The sequence below is a fragment of the Stenella coeruleoalba genome (genome assembly GCF_951394435.1).
Source record: "Stenella coeruleoalba genome assembly, chromosome: 13".
In the NCBI taxonomy this organism is placed as follows: Eukaryota; Metazoa; Chordata; class Mammalia; order Artiodactyla; family Delphinidae; genus Stenella; species Stenella coeruleoalba.
Window position 1 is genome coordinate 79869328 of NC_137159.1, and position 24147 is coordinate 79893474.

Sequence of the window (24147 nt, forward strand, 5' to 3'; positions counted from 1 at the left end):
TGCTCCTAAGCATTCATGTAGGCTGACTTTTCAATTTCAAGGGATTTCAGAACAGTTCCCTGCAATTTATCATGTGAAAAGAATTAACAAGAAAGAAAATGGAAGCACATTCACATTTGCCAAGACATTTCCCTTCAGAAGGAGAAAAAGCTCCTGAATGAATAATATAAGAAAGATGGTTTCGGTGCTTCAAAAACAGAAAAATTACTTAAAGTTCCCGTTAGTAAAGCCAGCCTTCCCTATAGAATATGAATAAGAACCCGGTACACAGTTGAAACCTGCTGTATTCCAGCCCATTATCACACCGGTTCAGGTTGCTAAGGGCTCACTGCAGTGTCCCACCCCCTATAGAAACCATCCTGATAAGGTGTTAGAACACGTCTCAGTACTGAAGGCAAATCCAAATTAAGTTGATCCTCTATTTTCCCAAAGCAGAATAAAATGAAAATAAGGTTTTAGGCCAATATGAATATACAGACTTTTACAGGTTTATAACACATAATGAACTAACTTAGTTACACATATTTTAAACCGTCTATTTTGTTGTCCAGAGCTAATGTTTGGTTCCCTTATCTCAACTCAGTCGCTTGGTCCTCTAATCTAGTTTCACGCCTTTAATCTTCCAATGGCTCCCAATTTGACCAGAAATTTTCCCCAATGTCCAGATTCAGATATCTAATATCTGAATTCAATGGGTTACAAGGAGACTGGTCTTTGCGGCTTCAGAGACAGCTGCAAACTCCTCCAGGACCATTCAGATTACAAGCATGGGTGGCAGATGGAACGTGAGTTTGATGAGGATCACTAATGGTGTCTATGAGGACGAAAACTATGAAGTGGGAAGTGATGAGGAGGAAATACCATTCAAGTGTTTCATCTGTCGACAGACCTTCCAAAACCCAGTTGTCACCAAGGGCAGGCATTATTTCTGCGAGAGCTGTGCACTGCAGCATTTCCGCCCCACCCGGGGCTGCTATGTCTGTGACCAGCAGACCAATGGCGTCTTCAATCCAGCGAAAGAATTGATTGCTAAACTGGAGAAGCATAGACCTGCAGAAGAGGGTGGTGCTTCCGATTTCCCAGAAGACCCCCATGAGGGTCCAATTCCTATTACTTAATTTTCCCATTATTCTCAAATCTCAAGATAAATGTTTTGTTGTTTTGGAAATCTTAAAAAGAAAAAGTCCAGATATCTAATTTTTATTCAACATCTCCAGTTGGGTATCTAACGGATAGCTCAGAGGTGCCACCAGAAACAGTCTCTGCCCCTCCCAGGGGTTCTCGTTTGCTAAAGCTGGCAACTCTAGCCCTCTTCTCCCTTGCAGCCTTCCACAGCTCAGGTGATGACAGGTAAGGAAGTAAGCAGAGACAAAAGGGTTCTTGAAAGACAAAGAAGGGTCATAAATGGAGCCCTCGGAAGATAGTTTTTTCTGGGAATGTTAAATTCTAACCTCCAATAGCAAAGAACTTTTACAGTCATTAGAGTGTATTTGAAAAGATTTATATCAAGACTTAACTGCACTGGAAATTCAGAAGTGAATCAAAGAGATCCAGGACAGTAGAAACACACCAGAGGTAGAATACCTCCATATGCTAATTACTGAACCCTGAACAATCAGAGTCAGAGGAATCTCAGCAATTAGTAAGTAATACCCATAGTAGTAGTCCTCTGGAATGCACCAGAATAAGACAATACAATAGATAATGTGGGCCAGAATCAAAGATAATCCAAAGAATGTGGCAAAAGTATAAGAAACACTGCTCTATTCACTGTTATTAATGTAGAAAAGTGGAATAAAAATTTTAAACTGGAACTACATTTCCGTTGATTCTCACATATGTACTAATTTGTCATATGCATTTCTGCTTAAATTAGCGCTTTGAAACACGTATGTTATTGTTCTGTGATATGAATCTAGCTCCTTTCACTTAATACATTTCTTTTTTAATGAACAAAGATCTCCCATTTAACAGAATTTGCTTTTAGGTTATCCAAATAACATCACATGGTTTCTTCTATAAGAAACATACAATCATGATTACAAAACCATTAAAGATATTCTATACAAAATAGAACATGGACCAATCTCATATACAAACATAAAGAGTGCTATTAATTATTTCTAGTTGTTCCATAAGTTCCCAAATGGAAGAGTCCCTCCTTGTATTGATAAGAAGAGATATATGCCCAAGGTTATAGCATGTGAACAGTGAACAAGCACAGTCAGGATTAAATAGATACTCAGATAAGCAACTCCCTTGAGTCTATTCAACAGTTCATGTCATCGACAGTGTTAAACATTGGGCTTCGGAACGAAGAAATTTGATTTATCCAAACTATAGTTCTTGAGAACTACTGAATTTTTATTAAAAAATAAATTGTAGAGGGGAAAAAGGATTAAAAAGCAAACAAGTCAATCTTAGGCTTCATTTCTGTTTTATATACCTGCCATAGCCTAAGGTTAAAAAGCACTCCTTTTAATCATGAAAAAGATATTCATCACAAGTTAGCCTGAAATAAATCACTCCCCATAGGAAAATCAACATAAACATGGATGGCTCTGCAACAAAAGTCAGAAAAAAAGAGAGAGAAATGGAAACATTTTGTCTTACCTGTGAACTTCCCCAGTTTAATGAAATCTCCAATCAGAGCCTTCTCCAAAGTCAATGTCTGCAAACATCTGAAGAACAAAACAATTAAATTTGATATTCTCAAATAGATCTTCCAAATGATGTAACTGGCATAATATTGCAATGTCATATAATTTGGAAGCAACATTTGAATTTGGTAAGGAAGCCAAAGCATGTACTAAACTCACTGAAATTTCTTTCCTTCAGCCTAACAATTTTTGTCAGTTTCTGAAACAGACCCACAGATAACGTAAACATTTTGACAGAAAATTGGTGGTGGTGACAATGGCATAAAACTATCTGAGGACAAATGTACTGTGACTTGGAACATAAGATAAAATTTTCTTTGCATAGAGGCAAAATGAAGAGATGACAGAGTTCACAAAACCTATTCTCCTCTTGAAATTGCATTCTGATTTTTCCTTTCATTGGGCATCTTTCAAAAATAAACACTCAACACTCCAAGCAATTCCATTGACATTGGTTTGCAAGTAATCACCATTCCAGAATTTGCTTTATACTCTTTCCACCTGTAAGAGTATTAAAAAGGCATTCCTGCTTTACTGTGTTTTATTAAGAAGTTTGATCTAGGGGAAAAATTTGGGTAGCCCAAACTCTATCATGCCCATCCTCCCTGCTTCTACATGTGCTGTTCTCCCTTTCCTGTCAAATACATATTTCCAATTGGTAATACCAAGCACAGTGTCAGGGGTGAGTAGAAAATTTGGGGTTAGAGTTTATTCTTTCTAACTACTAGGTTCCTGAGTACTGCCTCTCATGTATATATTTAACGTTTTTTCCCTTAGAATTTCTCTTTAGATCTTCCTTTTTTTTAAATTTAATTTTTATTTTATATTGGGGTATAGTTGATTTACAATATTGTGTTAGTTTCAGGTGTACAGCAAAGTGATTCAGTTAAACGTATACATATATCCATTCTTTTTCAGATTCTTTTCCTATATAGGTTGTTACAGAATACTGAGTATAGTTCCCTGTGCTGTATGGTAGGTCCTTGTTGATTATCTGTTTTATATATAGAAGTCTGTATATGTTTATCCCCAATTCATAATTTATCCCTCCTCCACACCTTTCCCCTTTGGTAACCATAAGTTTGTTTTCAAATCTGTGAGTCTGTTTCTGTTTTGTAAATAAGTTTATTTGTATCATCTTTTTAGATTCCACATATAAATGATATCATATGATATTTGTCTTTCTATCTTCCTCTGTCTGACTTACTTTACTTAGTATGATAATCTCTGGGTCCATCTATGTTGCTACAAATGGCATTATTTTGATCTTTTTTTATGGCTGAGTAATATTCCATTGTATATATGTACCACATCTTCTTCATCCATTCCTCTGTTGATGGACATTTAGGTTGCTTCCATGTCTTGGCTGTTATAAATAGTGCTTCAGTGAACACTAGGGTGCACGTATATTTTCGAATTATGGTTTTCTCCAGATATATCCCCAGGAGTGGGACTGCTCGATCATATGGTAGCTCTGTTTTTAGTTCTTCAAGGAACCTCTATACTGTCTCCCTAGTGGTTGTACCACCCATCTATGTTTTAATAAAACTGAAGTACAGTAGTCCCCTGCATCTGCAGGGAATATGTTCCAAGACCTCCAGTTGATGCCTGAAACCATGGAGAGTACCACACCCTGTATTTGCTGTTTTTTCCTACACATACATATCTGTAATGAAGTTTAATTTATAAATTAGGCACACTAAGAGATTAACAACAATAACTAATAATAAAATGTAACAATTATAACAATATACTGTAATAAAAGTTAGGCAAATTTGGTCTATTTCTCTCTCTCAAAATGCCCTATTGTACAAATGTAATGCCTTTTCCATCTTAACAAAGCACTTAGCATGCACCATAGCCGTAACTTTTGCATTTTGAGATGCAACAGCCAAACTAGCAAGAATTTCTCTTTTCTTCTTCACAAGTTCATGGAGAGAAGATTTGTTCTTAGATCTTATCAACTTTAGCATATAATTTTTTTCTTTCCTTATTAAGTCAAAAGCTTTCACATCTTCACTTAAAGAAAACATGTTATGGATTCTCTTTGGCATGTTTGAATTGCCAGCATTACTACACTTGCACATTGAGGTCATTATTAAGTAAAACAAGGGTTACTTGAACACAAGTACTGTGATATCATGACAGTCAATCTGGTAACTGAGAAGGCTACCAAGTAACTAATGGGCAGGATACAATGGACAAAGGGCTAATTCACATTCCAGGCAGGACAGAGTAGGACAGCACCAGGTTTTATCATGCTACTCAGAAGACCTACAATTTCAAACTTAAGAGTTGTTAATTACTGAAAACTTCTGTTTAATATTTCTGGACCAGAGTTTACTGTGGGTAACTGAAACTGTGGAAAGTGAAACTGTGGATCAGGGAGGGCTACTGTAACCCCAATTTTCAAACCATCACTTGTGTTTGCCTCCCTTTGTGCTGCTTCTTAATCTATCTATCATCCTTCAAGTGTCCTTACTCAGACTTTTTCTAAGTTCACATTTGCTATATTTTCCAAAGTCCAACTCAATTATTAGCTCACTTGCAAAGCTTTTCCTGACTGCCAACTAGAAACAGTTTGATCTTCCTTTAAGCTCTCAAAATAATCCATGAACCACTCAAGTTATATATATATAATACAGTCTACTTTGTATTCAATTAATTTGCTGCAACTCTTCTCTCTCTTACTGGATGATAGCAAGTTGGTCACAAAATTGCTGCCGTGTGTTCTAAATCCATCCCTTGTTCTCCCCAAGGCCTAGACCTAACTGAACACTCCATACATGGAATATGATATCAGCAATTCTTTGTTTAAAAATGAGCATTTATATTCTTCACCAAATAAAATGTAAGACTTAGAAAATTCAATATTCACTGGACTCCAATTCATAAATTAAATTAAAATACCAATGAATATTTTCATTAAAGAAAGCAAGAAGATCACATTGGTGGCCAACACCACCCCCCAGTAACCCTGCAGAAATTGCAGCTCAATCACAACAGGAGGGTGCACACAGCCCACTCAGTGAACAACCCTGGAGCACCTGGTTCTGGTGATCAGAGAGGGTTGTACCACTGGGCCCCACAGAGTACTTTGTACATAGGTAACTCTTTTAAGACCAGAAGATGTGGCTGATATGCATAATAGGTAGAAACAAAAAGAGAGTTAGACAAAATGAAGAGACAATGGAATACCTTCCAAACAAAAGAACAGGACAAAAGTTCAGAAAAAGAACTAAACAGAATGGAAATAAGCAATTTACCATATAAAGAGTTCAAAGAAATAGTCATAAAGATGACTGCAATCAGGAGAAAATGGATGAAACTCACTGAGAACTTCAAAAAAGAGATCAAAAATATAAAAAAGAACCAATCAGAACTGAAGACTACAATAACTGAAAGGAAAACACACTAGAGGGAATCACAGCATATTAGAGGATGCTGAAGGATAGATCAGCAATCTGGAAGATAGAGTAGAGGAAGAAGAAAAATATGAACAAAAAAAAGAAAAGAGAATTTAAATAAAACACCTGGACACAAAGGAAATAGAAACACAATGATCCATAATCTATGGGAGACAGCAAAGACTCTTAAAAGAGTGAAGTTTATAGGGGGAAAAGTCTACCTCAGGAAATAAGAAATGTCTCAAATAAAGAATAAAACCTTACATCCAAAGGAAGTGGGAAAAGAACAAGAAAAACCAAAATTAGTAAAAGAAAATAAATAATAAACATCAGAGCAGAGACAAAAAAGAGTAAAGATCAACAAAACTCAGAGCTGACTCATTGTCAGCTGACACCACAGAAACACAAGGGATCATAAGAGATTACTATGGACAATTATATGCCAATAAAATGGACAACATGGAAGAAATGAACAAATTCCTAGAAATGTACAATCTCCCAAGCCTGAATCAAGAAGAAATAGAAATACGAACAGACTAATTACCAATAATAAAATTGAATCAGTAATAAAAAATTCCCAACAAACAAAAGTTCAGGACTGGATGACTTCATAGGTGACTTCTATAAAACATTTAGAGAAGAGTTAACACCTATCCTTCTCAAACTATTCCAAAAAATTGCAGAGGAAGGAACATTTTTGAACTAACTTTGAGGGCAGCTTCACCCTGATACCAAAAGCAGATAAAAGTACCCCCAAAATAAAATTACAGGCCAATATCACTGACATACATAGATGTAAAAAATGCTCAACAAACTATTATCAAAGGATCATACACCATGATCAAGTGGAGTTTATCCCAGGGATGCAAAGATGATCCAATATCCACAAATCAATCAACATGGTACACCACATTAACAAAATGTTAATAAAGATTATTCACTTTTGTTGTAGAATAAAAAAAATCATATGATCATCTCAACAGATGTAGAAAAAGCTTTTGACAAATTTCAACATCGATTTATGATAAAAACTCAACAAATTGGGTATAGAGGGAACATACCTCAACAAATAAAGGCCATATATGACAAGCTCACAGTTAACATTGTACTCAATGGTGAAAAAGAGAAAACATTTTTTTCTAAGATCGGGACAAGGATATCCACTCTTAGTGCTTTTATTCAACATAACATTGGAAGCCCTAGTCACAGCTGTCAGACAAAAATATAGGAATTCAAATTGAAAAGGAAGAAGTAAAGCTGTTACTGTTTGCAGATGATGTGATATTATATATAGAAAATCCTAAGATACCACCAAAGAAACTATTAAAACCAATAAATGAATTCAGTAAAGTTGCAGGATACAAGATTAATATACAAAAATCTGTTGCATTCCTATACACTAACAATAAACTATCAGAAAGAGAAATTAAGTAAATAATGCCATTTACAATTGCATCAAAAAAAAATAAAACACCTAGGAATAAACCTAACCCAGGAGGTAAAAGAACTTTACTCAAAATAATATGAGACATTAATGAATGATACTGAAGATGACACTAACAATTGGAAAGATATACCACCCTCCTGGACTGGAAGAACTAATATTATTAAAATGGTTGGGGGGGGGGACCTTCAAGATGTCAGAGGAGTAACACATGGAGCTCACCTTCCTAACCACAAATACAACAAAAATACATCTACGTGTGGAACAACTCCTACAGAACACCTACTGAATGCTGGCAGAAGACCTCAGACTTCCCAAAAGGCAAGAAAATCCCCATGTACCTGAGTAGGGCAAAAGAAAAAAGAAAAAACAGAGACAAAAGAATAGGGATGGGACCTACACCTCTGGAAGGGAGCTGTGAAGGAGGAAAAGTTTCCACACACTAGGAAGCCCCTTCATTGGCAGAGAGGGGGGTTTGGTGGGGGGGAAGCTTTGGAGCCATGGAGGAGAGTGCAGCAACAGGGGGGCAGAGGGTGAAATGGAGAAATTCCCACAGAGGATCGGTGCCTGCCACCAGCCTGAGAGGCTTGTCTGCTCACCCGCTGGGGTGGGTGGAGGCTGGGAGCTGAGGCTCGGGCTTTGGAGGTCAGATCCCAGGGAGAGGACTGGGATTGGCTGTGTGAACACAGCCTGAAGGGGGATAGTGTGCCACAGATAGCTGGGAGGAAGTCCGGGGAAAAAGTCTGGACCTGCCTAAGAGTCAAGAGACCATTGTTTCAGGGTGCGCGAGGAGAGGGGATTCAGAGCACCATCTAAACGAGCTCCAGAGACAGGAGCAAGCTGGGGCTACCAGCTCAGACCCAAGAGACGGGCACGAAATGCTAATGCTGCTGCTGCAGCCATCCAAGAATCCCATGTGCAAGCACAGGTCACTATCCACACCCACCCGGGGAGCCTGTGCAGTATGCCACTACAAGGGTCCCAATCAAGGGAGAACACATGGTGTACCTCAGGCTGTTGCAATGTCATGTAGGTCTCTGTCACTGCAGGCTCACCCCATATTCCAATTATAGCTACTATACCCCTCCCTACACCTAGCCTGAATGAGCCAGAGCCCCCAATCAGCCGCTGCTTTAACCGCCTCCTGTCTGGGTGGGGAACAGACGCCTGAGGGTGACCTACATGTAGAGGCAGGACTAAAACCAAAGCTAAACACCAGGAGCTGTGTGAACAAAGAAGAGAAAAGGAAATTTCTCCCAGCAGCCTCAGGAGCAGTGGATTAAATCCCCACAATCAACTTGATGTACCCTGCATCTGTGGAATACCTGAAAAGACAACAAATCATCCCAAAATTGAGGCAGTGGACTTTGGGAGCAACTGTAGACTTGGGGGTTTGCTGTCTATAACTGATTTGTTCCTGATTTTTATGTATATCTTAGTATAGTTTTTAGTGCTTATTATCACTGATGGATTTGTTTATTGGTTTGGTTGCTCTATTCTTTTTATTATTATTTTATTTTTACTTTAATAATTAAAAAAATATTTTTATCTTTCTTTTTTTTCTCCCTTTTCTTCTGAGCCATGTGGCTGAGAGGGTCTCAGTGCTCTGACCTGGTGTCAGGCCTGAGCCTCGGAGGTGAGAGAGCCAAGTTCAGGATATCGGACCACCAGAGACCTCCTGGCCCCAAGTAATAACAATTGGTGAGAGATTTCCCAGAGATCTCCTTCTCAATGCTAAGACCCAGCTCCAATCAACTGCCAGCAAGCCCCAGTGCTGGGCACCCCATGACAAACAACTAGTGAGACAGGAACACAACCCCACCCATTAGCAGAGAGGCTGCCTAAAATTATACTAAGTTCACAGACACCCCAAAACACACCACTGGATGCAGCCTTGCCCACTAGAAAGACAAGATCCAGCCCCACCCACCAGAACACAGGCACCAGTCCCCTCTACCGGGAAGCCTACACAAGCCACTGAAACAACCTTACCCACTGGGGGCAGACACCAGAAACAACAGCAGCTACGAACCTGCAGCCTGAGGAAAGGAGATCCCAAACACAGTAAGTTCAACAAAATGAGAAGACAGAGAAATATGCAGCAGATGAAGGAGCAAGGTAAAAACCCATCAGACCAAAAATGAAGAGGAAATAGTCAGTCTACCTGAAAAAGAATTCAGAGTAATGATAGTAAAGATGATCCAAAATCTTGGAAAAAGAATGGAGAAAATACAAGAAAGGTTTAACAAGAACCAAGAAGAACTAAAGAGTAAACAAACAATGGTGAACAACAGAATAAATGAAATTAAAAAGTCTCTACAAGGAATCAATAACAGAATAACTGATGCAGAAGAACGGATAAGTGACCTGGAAGATAAAATAGTGGAAATAACTACCTCAAAGCAGAATAAAGAAAAAAGAATAAAAAGAATTGAGAACAGTTTCAGAGACATCTGGGACAACATTAAATGCACCACATTAAAATTATAGGGTCCCAGAAGTAGAAAAGAAAAAGAAAGGGACTGAGAAAATATTTGAAGAGATTATAATTGTATAAAACTTGTATAATATGGGAAAGGAAATAGTCAAGTCCAGGAAGCGCAGAGAGTACCATACAGGATAAATCCAAGGAAAAACATGCCAGACACATATTAATCAAACTACCAAAAAAATTAAATACAAAGAAAAAAATATTAAAAGCAGCAAGGGAAAAGCAACAAAAAGCATACAAGGGAATCCTCATAAGGTTAACAGCTGAACTTTCAGCAGAAACTCTGCAGGCCAGAAAGGAGTGGCAGGACATACTTAAAGTGATGAAAGGGAAAAACCTACAACCAAGATTACTCTACCCAGCAAGGATCTCATTCAAATTCGACGGAGAAATTAAAACCTTTACAGACAAGCGAAGCTAAGAAAATTCAGACCCACCAAACAGCTTTACAACAAATGCTAAAGGAATTTCTCTAGGCATGAAACACAAGAGAAGGAAAAGACCTACAATGACAAACCAGAAACAATTAAGAAAATGGTAATAGGAACATACATATTGATAATTACCTTAAATGTAAATGGATTAAATTCTTTAAGCAAAAGACATAGACTGGCTGAATGGATACAAACACAAGACCTGTATATATGCTGTCTACAAGAAACCCACTTCAGACCTAGGAACACATACGTACTGAAAGTGAGGGATAGAAAAAGATATTCCATGCAAATGGAAATCAAAGGAAAGCTGGAGAAGCAATTCTCATACCAGACAAAATAGACTTTAAAACAAAGACTATTACAAGAGACAAAGAAGGACACTACGTAATCATCAAGGGATCAGCCCGAGAAGAAGATAAAACAATTGTAAATATTTATGCACCCAACGTAGGAGCACCTCAGTACATAACGTAAGTGCGAACAGCCATAAAACAGTAACACAATAATAGTAGGGGACTTTAACACCCCACTTTCACCAATGGACAGATCATCCAAAATGAAGTTAAATAAGAAACACAGGGGCTTCCCTGGTGGAGCAGTTGTTGGGAGTCCGCCTGCTGATGCAGGGGACGCAGGTTTGTGCCCCTGTCCGGGAGGATTCCACATGCCATGGAGTGGCTGGGCCCATGAGCCATGGCCGCTGAGCCGGCATATCCGGAGCCTGTACTCTGCAATGGGAGAGGCCGCAGGAGTGAGAGGCCCATGTAATGCAAAAAAAAAAACAAAAACAAAAACAAAAAAAAACACACACACACACAAGCTTTAAATGACATATTAAATAAGATGGACTTAATTGATATTTCTAGGACATTCCATCCAAAAACAACAGAACACATTTTCTTCTCAAGTGGTCATGGAACATTCTCCGGGATAGATCATATCTTGGGTCGCAAATCAAGCCTTGGTAAACTGAAGAAAACTGAAATCATTTCAAGTATCTTTACCAACCACAACACTATGAGACTAGATATCAATTACAGGAAAGAAACTGCAAAAAGTCCGTCCAAAGACATGGAGACTAAACAATACACTACTAAATAACCAAGAGATCACTGAAGAAATCAAAGAGAAAATAAAAAAATACCTAGAAACAACTGACAACGAAAACACAATGACCCAAAACCTATGGGATGCAGCAAAAGCAGTTCTAAGAGGGAAGTTTATAGCGATACAATCTTACCTCCAAAAACAAGAAACGTCTCAAATAAACAACCTAACCTTACACCTAAAGCAATTAGAGAACGAAGAAAAAAAAACCCCAAAGTTAGCAGAAGGAAAGGAATCATAAACATCAGATCAGAAATAAATGAAAGACAAATGAAGGAAACAATAGCCAACATCAATGAAATCAGAAGCTGGTTGTTTGAGAAGATAAACAAAATTGATAAACCATTAACTAGACTCATCAAGAAAAAAGGGAGAAGGCTCAAATCAACAGAATTAGAAATGAAAAAGGAGAACTAACAACTGACACTGCAGAAATGCAAAGGACCATAAGAGATTACTACAAGCAACTATATGCCAATAAAATGGACAACCTGGAAGAAATGGACAAATTCTTAGAAAAGCACAACCTTCTGAGACTGGATCAGGAAGAAACAGAAAATATAAACAGAAACATCACAAGCAGTGAAATTGAAACTGTGATTAAGTATCTTCCAACAAACAAAAGCCCAGGACCAGATGGCTTCACAGGCAAATTCTATCAAACATTTAGAGAAGAGCTAACAGCTATCCTTCTCAAACTCTTCCATAATACAGCAGAGGGAGGAACACTCCCAAACTCATTCTATGAGGCCATGATCACCCTGATACCAAAACCATACAAAGATGTCACAAAAAAAAGAAAAGTAGAGGCCACTATCACTGATGAACATAGATGCAAAAACCCTCAACAAAATACTAGCAAACAGAATCCAACAGCACATTAAAAGGATCATACACCATGATCAAGTGGGGTTTATCCCAAGAATGCAAAGATTCTTCAATATATGCAAATCAATCAATGTGATACACCATATTAACAAATTTAAGAATAAGAACCATATGATAATCTCAATAGATGCAGAAAAAGACTTCAACAAAATTCAACACCTATTTATGATAAAAACCCTCCAGAAAGTAGGCAGAGAGGGAACTTACCTCAACATAATAAAGTCCATATATGACAAACCCACAGCCAACATCATTCTCAATGGTGAAAAACTGAAACCATTTCCTCTAAGATCAGGAACAAGACAAGGTTGTCCACTCTCATCACTATTATTCAACATAGTTCTGGAAGTTTTCACCACAGCAATCAGAGAAGAAGAAGAAATAAAAGGAATCCAAATCAGAAAAGAACTACAGCTGTCACTATTTGCAGATGACATGATACTATACATAGAGAATCCTAAAGATGCTACCAAAAATCTACTAGAGCTAATCAATAAATTTGGTAAAGTAGCAGGATACAAAATTAATGCACAGAAATCACTTCTGAAAGAGAAATTAAGGAAATCCTCCCATTTACCATTGCAACAAAAAGAATAAAATACCTAGGAATAAACCTACCTAAGGAGACAAAAGACCTGTATGTAGATAACTATAAGACACTCATGAAATAAATTAAAGATGATACAAACAGATGGAGAGATATACCATGTTCTTGCATTGGAAGAATCAACATTGTGATAATGACTATACTACCCAACGCAATCTACAGATTCATTGCAATCCCTATCAAACTACCAATGGCAATTTTACAGAACTAGAAGGAAAATTTCAAAATTTGTATGGAAACACACAAGATGCCGAATAGCCAAAGCAATTTTTTGTGAAAGAAAAATGGAGCTGGAGGAATCAGGCTCCATGACTTCAGACTATGCTACAAAGCTACAGTAATCAAGAAAGTATGGTACTGGTACAAAAACAGAAATATACATTAATGGAACAGGATAGAAAGGCCAGAGATAAACCCATGCATATATGGTCACCTTATCTTTGATAAAGGTGGCAAGAATATACAATGGATGAAAGACAGCCTCTTCAATAAGTGGTGCTGGGAAAACTGGACAGCTGAATGTAAAAGAATGAAATTACAACACTTCTTAACACTATACACAATAATAAAATCAAAATAGATTAAAGACCTAAATGGAAGGCCAGACATTCTAAAACTCTTAGAGAAAAACATATGCAGAACACTCTATGACATAAATCACAGAAAGATCCTTTTCAACCCACCTCCTAGAGAAATGGAAATGAAAACAAAAATAAACAAATGGGACCTAATGAAACTTATAAGCTTTTGCACAGCAAAGGAAACATAATGAAGATGAAAAGACAACCCTCAGAATGGGAGAAAATATTTGCAAATGAAGCAACTGACAAAGGATTAATTTCCAAAATATACAAGCAGCTCATGCAGCTCAATATCAAAAAACAAACAACCCAATCCCAAAATGGGCAGAAGATCTAAATAGACATTTCTCCAAAGAAGATATACAGATTGCATCAAACACATGAATGGAGGCTCAACATCACTAATCATTAGAGAAATGCAAATCACACCTACAATGAGGTATCACCTCATACATGTCAGAATGGCCATCATCAAAAAAGCTACAAACAGTAAATGCTGGAGAGCGTTTGGAGAAAAGGGAACCCTCTTGCACTGTTGGTGGGAATGTAAATTGCTACAGCCACTACTGAGAACAGTATGGAGCTTCCTTAAAAAACTAAAAATAGAACTACCATATAACCCAGCAATCCCACTATCTCGCATATACCCTGAGAAAACTATAATTCAAATAGTGTCATGTACCAAAATGTTCATTGCAGCACTATTTACAATAGCCAGGACATGGAAGCAACATAATGTCCATCGACAGATGAATGGATAAAGGAGGTGTGGCACATATATATAATGGAATATTACTCAGCCATAAAAGAAATGAAATTGAGTTGTTTGTAGTGAGGTGGATGGACCTAGAGTCTGTCATAGAGAGTGAAGTCAGAAAGAGAAAAACAAATACTGTATGCTAACACATATATATATGGAATCTAAAAAAAAAAAAAAAAGGTTCTGATGAACCTAGGGGCAGGACAGGAATAAAGATGGAGATGTAGAGAATGGACTTGGACTTGAGGACATGGGGAGGGGGAAGGGGATGAAGTGAGGGAGTAGCATTGACATATATACACTACCAACTGTAAAATAGATAGCTAGTGGGAAGCAGCCACATAGCACAGGGAGATCTGCTCTGTGCTTTGTGACCACCTAGAGGGGTGGGATATGGAGAGTGGGAGGGAGATGCAAGAGGGAGGGGATATGGGGATATATGTATACATATATCTGATTCACTTTATTATAAAGCAGAACCTAACACAACAATGTAAAGCAATTATACTCCAATAAAGATGTGAAATAAGAAAAAAATAATTAAAAGTTAAAGGTGGCAAAACAACAACAACAACAGAAAAAAATGGCTATACAGCCCAAGGCAGTCTACAGATTCAATATAATCCCTAAAAAAATACCTATGACATTTTTCACAGAACTAGAACAAAGACTCCTAAAATATATATGAAAACACAAAAGACTGCATATAGCCAAAACAATCTTGAGAAAGAAAAAGAATGCTGAAGGCATTATGCTTGCTGACTTCAAACTATACAAAAAGCTACAGACATCAAAACAGTATGAAACTGGCACAACAACAGACACATAGGTCAATAGTTCAGAATAGACAGCCCAGAAATGAATTCACCCTTATATGGTCAATTAATCTAGGACAAAGGGGCAAGAATATACAATAGGGAAATACAGCATTTTCAATAACTGGTTTTGGGAAAACTGGACAGCTTTATGCAAAACAATCAGGCTGGACTATTTTCTTATATCATATACAAAAATAAACTCAAAAGCTATTACAGACTTAAATGTAATATGTGAAACCCTAAAACTTCTAGAAGAAAACATAGGCAGTATTCTTTTTGACATCATCCTAGCAAAGTGTTTTTGGATACGCCTTCACAGGCAAGGGAAACAAAAGCATAATAAACAAATGGGACTACATCAAAATAGAAAGCTTTTGCACAATGAAGGAAACTACTAATAAAACAAAAAAGCCCACCTATTGAATAGAAGATAGTTGCAAATGATGTATGTGATAAGGGGTTAATATAAAAAATAGGCAAAGAACTCATAAATCTCAACATCAAAAAAAAAAGGATTAAAAAATGGGCAGAAGATTTGGATAAACATTTTTCCAAAGAAGACATACAGATTGCAGTAGGCATGTAAAAACATTCTCAACATCACAATTCATCAGGGAAATATAGATCAAACTACAATGAGATATCACAACATACCTTTAAGAATGGCTTATTATCAAAATGTCAAGAAATAACAAATTTTGGCCAGAATGTGGAGAAAAGGGAACCCTGGTACACTGTTGCTGAGAATGTAAATTGGTACAGCCACTATGGGAAACAGTATAAAGTTTCCTCAAAAAATTAAAAATGGGACTCCCATACAATCCAACAATTCCACTTCTGGGTATTTATATGAAAGAAACAAAAATACTCATCTGAAAAGATATATGCAGCCTTATGTTCATTCCAGCATTATTTACATACACACACACACACACACACACACACTTTTATACATATACAATAGGATAATACTCAGCCACAAAAATTAACAAAATCTTGCCATTTGCAGCAACATGGATGTACCTATAGGGTATTATGCTAAATGAAATAAGTCATACAGAGAAAGACAAATACCATATAGTTTCTCTTGCATGTGGAATCTGAAAAACAAAACAAATGAACAAACAAAACATGAACAGACTCACAGATGTGGACAAAAAGCTGGTGACTGCCAGAAGAGAGTGGGGTGTGGGGATAAGCAAAATAGGTAAAGGGTATTAAGAGATACGAGTTACAAAAGAAATAAGTCAGGGATGTACAGTCTGGATTAGGGAATATAATCAATAATATTGCAATAGCTTTGTATGGTGACAGATTGTTGTTAGACTTATCATGGTAATCAATTCATACTGTACATAAATATTGAAGCACTATGTTATGCACCTGCAACTATTGGGTGGGTGAAAAAGTGCCTTCAGTTTTTTAAGTAAAAATAAAAGACACTTTTTATTTTCACCAAGAACTTTATTGAACAACGTATTCACCCTTTTGTTCCACTACCTTCTGCCATTTATCAGGCAACTTCACAATTGCATTGTCCCAAAACTTTTTATCTTTTTCAGCAAAGAACTGTTCAAGGAACCTTTTACAGTCTTCCAGGGTATTGAAATTTTTTCCATTAAGAGAATTTTGTAAAGACTGAAATCAATGGAAATCCCAAGGTGCAATGTCTGGTGAATACAGCAGATGAATCAGAACTTCCCAGCCAAGCTGTAAGAGTTTTTGCCTTGTCATCAAAGAAACATGCGGTCTTGAGTTATCCTGATGGAAGATTACGTGTTTTCTGTTGACTTTTCCAGAATTAGTCCCACTTTCGGTTGGTCTAATTGGGAGCAGTGCTTGTTGGAATTAATCATTTGGTTTTCTGGAAGGAGCTCATAATAGAGGACTCCCTTCCAATCCCACCATATACACAACATCACCTTCTTTGGATGAAGACCAGCCTTTGGTGTGGTTGGTGGTGGTTCATTTCACTTGTCCCGTGATCTCTTCTGTCACCTTGTTGTACAGTGTCCACTTTTTAATCACCTGTCACAATTTGTTTTAAAAATGGAACGTTTTCATTATGTTTCAGTGGGGAATCGCATGCAGAAATACGGTCAAGAAAGTTTTTTTCGCTTAACTTTTGTGGAACCCAAACATCAAAGCAATTCACATAACCAAGCTGGTGCAAATGATTTTCAATGCTTGATTTGGATATTTTGATTATGTCGGCTATCCCCCGTGTGATATAACGTTGATTGTTCTCAATTATTGTTTTGATTTTATTGTTATCAACTTCAACTGATCTACCCGACTGTGGAGCATTGTCCAGCAAGAAATTTCCAGCACCAAATTTTGCAAACCACTTTTGACATGTTCGATCAGTCACAGCACCTTCTCTGTATACTGCACAAAGTTTTTGTGCGTTTCAGTTGCGTTTTTCTTAAAGTAATAGAGCATAATATGCAGAAAATGTTGCTTTTTTCTTCCATCTTCAATATTAAAATGGTTACACAAAACTTCACCAGTTTTGATAAGTCTTCTTTTAAATGCACACTGATATAACAGCTATCCCATACAATCTAACAAAATTGTTTTGAATGAACTTAAAGACAACTAAGTGCTACTGGAGCCATCTTAGGGAAAAAACGAACAAACCTTTGGGCCAAACCAATAATATAATATTGTACAGGAAAAATAATTAAATTAAAAACTAAAACAAGAAGTTTAATGTATGAAAGAAAATTTATCTCAGTTTAGCTTTTCAACAAGAAAATTTCTTAGAATAAAACTCAAGTTTAAATACATACTAAAGAGGAGACCAAGCTAATCTGTTGAAGAATATAACAATAGAACAATTGTATTAAAATGTCATTAATAGTTCAGTGTATTTGGGATCTTGGAAGTATTACTTTGGCCTTGATTTCAAGCTAATACTACTGGAAACATACTCATTGGGATAAGAGCAAGTCACATATTCTCATTACTCAGTTCCACGCTGGACTGATTTTCATCTTGTTAGAATGCGTGGCATATGGTGGAAATTCACAGCTAATGTATTCTTCCTGAGGTCTTTACTTACCCATATAAGAACAATCAAAATTAAAAACGGTGCTTTACTGAACACTGATGTGAATTTCTTGTGCCCTCTGATAATACTGGGGAAAGTTAACAAGTGTGTTAAAAGCACAGAGAGTTTCTACGGACATACTTTCACTTTATGGTAAACAAGGTTAATGCAAGGTCATTTGAGACACTGCAGATAACTTGGATTTTTTAGCAAGTAGACAGATAAAGCCCGAGTGTACACAATGCAATAAAAAAATCAGCCAAATGACAAGAGAGCACAAGAAAAGCATGTTTAAGAACCCCAGACTGGGCTTCCCTGGTGGCACAGTGGTTGAGAGTCCGCCTGCCGATGCAGGGGACACGGGCTCGTGCCCCAGTCCGGGAAGATCCCACATGCAGCGGAGCGGCTGGGCCCGTGAGCCATGGCCGCTGAGGCTGCGCGTCCGGAGCCTGTGCTCCGCAACGGGAGAGGCCACAGCAGTGAGAGGCCCGCGTACCGCCAAAAAAAAAAAAAAAAAAAAAAACCCCAGACTTTCCATCCAAAACGCTAATTTACGAAATACATGAATATGTATTTCATGTATTAACACTGTAGCAAGCACAAGATTAATTATCAGTTGACTGATATCTATAATGCCTTTTCAAAAAGTCAAACTAATGGGAACATTAATAATCAGCATTTCAGAATATCTAAAATTATTAAGATAGAGAATTATTAAGAGAAAGTCTAAAAAGTTCTTCCAACTTCCTCTTTTGGTTATTAAGGCAGCTGAGGCCCAGAGAATGGAAGTGGCTTGTGTAAGGACACAAATTACGTCTAGATCTGGGATTATGACCAGTCTCTCACCAGAATATGCGGAGTGATGCTTGCCACTTTCTTAAGAGGGGGCGCTGAGTCAGAGCTCCCGGGAGAGTGTGGCGGTTGGTGAGTGATTGACAAGGCACGTTTCTCTTCCAGCAGCAAGACTACCAATAAGTGCTCTGAATCCGCTCCTGGAACCAAAGAGGTACTATTGCCTCTTTAGTAAACGGCTGCTGAGTGATCACTAATGAGATTACAAGGAAATTATGTCTTTAATTTATACCAAAGGATATACTACATCATTATGATAAAATCTGCCCCCTGGGTTTTAGTATAATAATCACTTTCCAGGAGAGGTCATGCATGATGGAAAGAAGCATGGATGAGACAGTGGTTTAAGTGTATATCCTCATGGTGTTAGTCTGGGCAATTACTTAAATTCTCTGAGCCTCATTTTCTCCCACCAGTAAAGCCAAGGTACAATAATCAGTATGGGATAATAAAACTAACTTTTATATATGCCTACCATGAGGCATAAAGTCAAATGCCTCCTTTTATTAAATCACAGATAACTATAACACAGGTGTGATTATCATCTCCATTTTGCAGATAAGAAAACTGTGGTTAGCAATCTTAGTGAAGTGTAATAAAGTGGTAATAAGCATAGGACCTGGATGCAGAATAAGTTTGAATTTGGCTTTAATACTTCCTAGCTGTTGGCTATTGAGGAAGTGACTTAACTTCTCTAGGCTACAGTTCTCTCATCTAAAAGTGGGAATAATAATAATATAAAATTCATATGTTGTTGCAACAGTTAAATGGAATAATTGTGCATCTCTCAAAACAACACCTAGAACACAGTAATTCTCAATAAATTAACTAATTGTCATTATTATTATTATGTATTGCCAAGGATCAGTGGGCCACTAAATGGCAGAGATCAAATCAGCAGGTCTGATCTGCTGGATCCCTGACTCTTACCCATGAAGTTCTGCTCCTGAAACACCTCCACTGTTTCTGTGTCCAAGATTTTACGATGCTGATAGGTAGGCCATTTTCGAGGGGCATTAACTCTTTCAACTTTTTACATGATACACTAGACATTTAAAACTATACCAGTTCACTAATTTATATCCTATGCTGAAAAGTAGGGACTTTTTTAACTTTGAATTTTTTCATTTAGATGTATGAAATTGGGAGGAATTCCCATACACCGTTCACCCCAAATCCCTAAACAAGATCAACTGACAACATGTGCGTTCTGATAGGGTGCACTGAGAAGGACACAGCATTGCTTCTGTGGGTTTCCTGCCAAAAATCGCATAACCTAAACGCAATCCTGAGGAAACATCAGACCAACCTGATCTGAGGGATACAGCACAAAACAACGCGCGGTACTGTTTAAAAGTGCCAAACAATAAAAAAAAAAACAAGGAAATACAGAGGAACTGTGCTGGATTAAAAGAGACTAATGAGACATGACAAGTAAATGCAAAGTGTGTTCCTGAATTGGATTATGATCCAGAAAAAGGATAATAATGAGATGATCTCCTCTACTCTGAACAGATTGTCTCATGTCCTCTTTCTAGTCCAGAACCTGACCCACGAATATGAGCATTGTATCAATGTTATTGTCCTAATTTGATATTTGGAAATTTATTATGTGTTGGAGGTTAAATATAGATTATTTTTATGTAGATAACATTAAAACATAAAGGAGAGTCATGGGTTACAGTGTAGACAGAGGACCTGGGCTTCGGAAGCATGCAGTTGCCTATGGTCCCTAGTTCGTGAGTAACTAGCTGTTCTGGGATTCTGTCTCCAATCTCTCAGAACAGGCTCTTTCTGCTACACTGAGTTGCAGAAAACATTCAGAGCCTGTAAACACTGTATTGGTTTCCCGTGGCTGCTTTTATAAATTAACAAACATCTGGTGGCTTAAAACACCAGACATGTATTCGCTTCCAGTTCTTGATGTCGGAGACCAGAATCAGTCTCACTGGGATAAAGGAAAGGTGTGCGCAGGGCTCTACACCCTCCACAGGCTCCAGGAAAGAACCCCTTTCCTGGCCTTGTCCGGCTTCTAGAGCTGTCTTCCTTGCACTCCTTGGTTTACGAACTCCCCTCCTCCGTTTTCAGAGGCAACAGCTCAGCATCACAAATCTTTCTCTTTCTCCATCATCCCTTTGCCTTCTCATCTGCTTTCACAACTCCCTCTGCCTCCCTCTTATAAGGACAGTTACATTACATATAGGGCCCACTCAGATAATCCAGGATAATCTTCCCATTTCAAAATCCTTTGTTTAATTGCAGCTGCAAAGACCCCATTACCATATAAAGTATCAAACATGGGCTGCATGAACTGGGGCCTGGATATCTTCGGGGTTCATTATTCAGCCCACCACAGACATGAAAGGACATCTCCATCTGCAATGAGTTTTAATTTTTGATTCATATAGTCAAGTTGGCATTGATCCCTATTCAGATTGAAACTGAATTTAATAATTGGGAAGCCATTAATTCCTAATCATTTCCTAGCAGGAAAATAGTATGCCCTCAGAGTCTGTGTCTCACATTAAACTTTCTAAGATTTAGGTAATCTGTTTACATGGTTTTCATGTGAGCTTTTCTGAGGGCAGGTACATGGTTTGTATTTCATGTGTCTCCAGTATGGTAGGCTGAATATTGGTCCTCGAATATAATCAGATCCTAATTCCTAAAACCTACAAAAATTACCTTATGCGGCAAAAGGGACTTTGTTGGTGAAATTAAATTAAGGCTCTTGAGATTGGAATATTATTCTGAATTATTAGGGTGGGCCCTAAATGCAATCTCAAATGTCCTTATAAGAGAGAGGCAGAGGGAAAATTGACACAGAAGAGCCAAAAGCAATGTGACAAGAGGAGAAGAGATTGGAGTGACATGGCCACAAGCCCAGGAACGTCAGCAGTCATCAGACATTGGAAGAAGCAACGGGAAACGGATTCTCCCCTGGAGCCACCCAAGGGAGCACAGCCCTACTGACACCTTGACTTAGCTGTTTATGACTCAGTCTGGATTCCTGAATTCTATAACTGTAAAAGCAAAAAAAAATTGCTGTTTTAAGCCACTAAGTTTGCGGCGATTTGTTACAGCAGAAATAGGAAACCAGTATATTCAGTAACCAGCTTAGCACCTGGCACGTATGCTTGTTAAATGTCAGAAGGCAAGAAAGGAAGGGAGGGAGGGAATGAGGGAGGAAGGAAGGAAAGAAGGAAGGAAGGATGCATTAAAGTTACAAGGAAAAACAATATTTGGGGTTTTAATCAATATTTGACCTATTTTCCTCAACCTGGGACACATTACTAGCCTCGGACTGAAAAGACTTAAGGTTTTTTTCCCTTTAGTTAAATGTTCTCTATCTAAATCTGAGAAACTGTGTTTTTGAAATCTACATCTGGGACTGGAAGACTCCATGACATGTTTCACATTGAGGGGAGTTCTACAGCTGAGTTAAGAACTTCTGCAAGAAGGGGTTAGGGTGAAAGCCAGCCAGGTCCTTTTCTGAGGGAGAACTTACAGGCCTGGGGCAATAATTGGGAAGCGGGTGGAACTGACAGGTGAAGGTATACACTCTCACTGCCATAGGAGATCATTCATTTCTGTCTGAAGTTTTTACGCTAGAAGACATACCAGTATAGGTAGAGCCACTGACAAACTGTCCTTGTGTTTAACAGCTCTGGGGAAACAATTATTACTTGATAGATTTGGTGATAAGTGAAATATCAGATCCATACCCACGGTTTCAGAAATAATATATCCTGACCCACACTGAACTCCTTAATTTGTGGTATTCAGTGAAAACTGTGAAAGACCTAAAAGGAGTTAGAAATGTCTAAGGCAGTATGCTACTATCGGGAAGTTCGCTGAAGTGTTAAATTAAACAAAACAAGATGGAAAGGTTGAAGCAATAATCTCTTATCCTGTAGACCTTTTTCTGTTAAGTCCTATGCTAGAGTGCAATTAAAATAAATAACTTTTCCCCTGGAATTACCATTGACTTATTGAGTTTGACAATACCCAACAATGCCTGAATGTTTGTCCAAGTGAAAAAAAATCTCTTTGCTCTGTCGTAGAGATAAATGAGGTCAATTCATCAAGAGACCCAACTCAATAAAATACTGATAATGTTCTGCTTGGATGCATAAACCCTTCAGTCACGAGCGCCTTGTCAGATACCCAAATTGAGGGTTTTGTTATTGCTTATAAAAAATAATTGTAAAAAGTGCATTTAAATTCCACATCCTGTAATTTCCTCAATTATTTTTCTGATTATGCTGTACTTTTCATTGCAAATTGCATTAAATCAGAGCTGGAATGAGAAAGATTGTAGAAAACTAAACAAGCAAATATACCATTGAGCTGAATCTGCTCTGTTATTTGCTGACTTTTTCCTCAAAATGTTATTCATCATTTAGATTTTAAAACATGGCTAATAAAATATGCATATAGTATTTCCCCATCTCTCAGAAAAAGATGCTGTACTTTTTTTACACATGTATATTTTACATACTATACAAATGTGGAACCATATCATGTATACTATTTACTTAATGCAGTCTTGCGTTTTTTCACTCTTTCACTTTCATTTTTTTGCCTTCCTTCCTTCCTCTTTCCTCTCCCTCTACACCAGTGCCCTTTTAGGTAAAACATGTTAATATCTATATCTTCCATTCTTGTCTCCACACCTAGATATACCAAGGCACACAATATACACACACATTACATATATATAATATGTATATCACACTATATACTTATATGTATATACACACAAATATATAAACCTAAATTTCTGTTATACACATTTTTCTTCATCTTGCTTTTCTCAATATCTAGTAAACATTCTTTCCAGTAAACAGACATAATTCTTTTTTTTTTAAATTAATGCTCCCTTTCTTTTTTTAAAAAATTTTATTTATTTTTTGGCTGCATTGGGTCTTCATTGTTGCATGCGGGCTTTCTCTAGTTGCGGCGAGAGGGGGCTACTCTTCATTGCAGTATGCGGGCTTCTCATTGCAGTGGCTTCTCTTGTTGCAGAGCACGGGCTCTTCA

At 37.6% G+C, this 24147-nt stretch overlaps 1 pseudogene across 1 annotated transcript in view; it reads right to left on the reverse strand.

Moving 5' to 3' along the window:
- Positions 1-1200: 1200 nt before the first annotated feature.
- Positions 1201-24147, reverse strand: part of LOC307196057 (alpha-endosulfine-like) — a 32725-nt pseudogene continuing 9778 nt past the window's right edge. The window contains exons 2-3 of the transcript in view: positions 2614-2681; positions 1201-1379 (exon numbers count right to left, since the gene is read on the reverse strand). The product of the transcript in view is annotated as an alpha-endosulfine-like (transcript). The remainder of the gene's footprint in view (positions 1380-2613; positions 2682-24147) is intronic.